Here is a 913-nt window from a genome sequence, read left to right as displayed (position 1 = left end):
AGTTCTAGCCTGACCAGACTCCTCTCTTTACCCTGTCTCTCTTGGTTATGCTCTGATAAAGCTTTTAGTTAGGGCATAGAATTGAGTATTGCAAGGGAGTGAGGAGTCGCAGCGTCCGCCTAACCCGGCCCACTTGCTTCTCGTCATAGTTGTCAGATTTATCTATCATATAATCAAGAATATAATAAAACTAAAGGGAGACTTGGCATACAACCCGATCCGGTTGGGGAGAGTTCTAGCCTGACCAGGCTCCTCTCTTTACCCTGTCTATCTTGGTTTTGCTGTAATAGTTTTAGACAGCTGGAGACTTCTTTTGATACACTGAGCTCCTCTCTCCTCAATCTTTCTATCTTTTCATTTATGTGCATCCATGTCCCAGAAATGCTCGTTACTAAACTAGCTCTGGGGAGTCATTCCCCGGAGTCCTTGTGTTCTTTTTTCCCCAGCATGTTTCCTCGGATCAGTGAGGCTCAAAAATCATGGTAGCAGCTGTCGCCATGGTCCCGCTTCATGTTCTGTGATGCCATGTTCATCTGCTACACTCTGCGGTGCCCAGCTACGTCCTGCTGTGCCTTGTAATGCCGCACAGTGCCCTGCTATGCCATGAACTACTACAAAGAACTGCTACAAACTACTATTTTTCCTATTTTTGTTATTTCCACTCTTTATTTTAACCCCAACCGGCCCGTCAGACACTGCCCACCAAGAGCCTGGGTCTGACCGAGGTTTCTGCCTAAAAGGAAGTTTTTCCTCCCTACTGTCGCACTGTTGCTTGCTCTGGAGGAGACTACTAGAACTGTTGGGTCCTTGTAAATTCTGGAGTGTGGTCTATCTGTAAAGTGTCTTGAGATAACTCTTGTTATGAATTGATACTGTAAATAAAATGTAATGTAATTGAATTGAATTGAATTGA

This window comes from Etheostoma cragini, chromosome 11 (genome assembly GCF_013103735.1).
Source record: "Etheostoma cragini isolate CJK2018 chromosome 11, CSU_Ecrag_1.0, whole genome shotgun sequence".
NCBI lineage: Eukaryota > Metazoa > Chordata > Actinopteri > Perciformes > Percidae > Etheostoma > Etheostoma cragini.
This window is presented reverse-complemented; position numbering follows the sequence as displayed.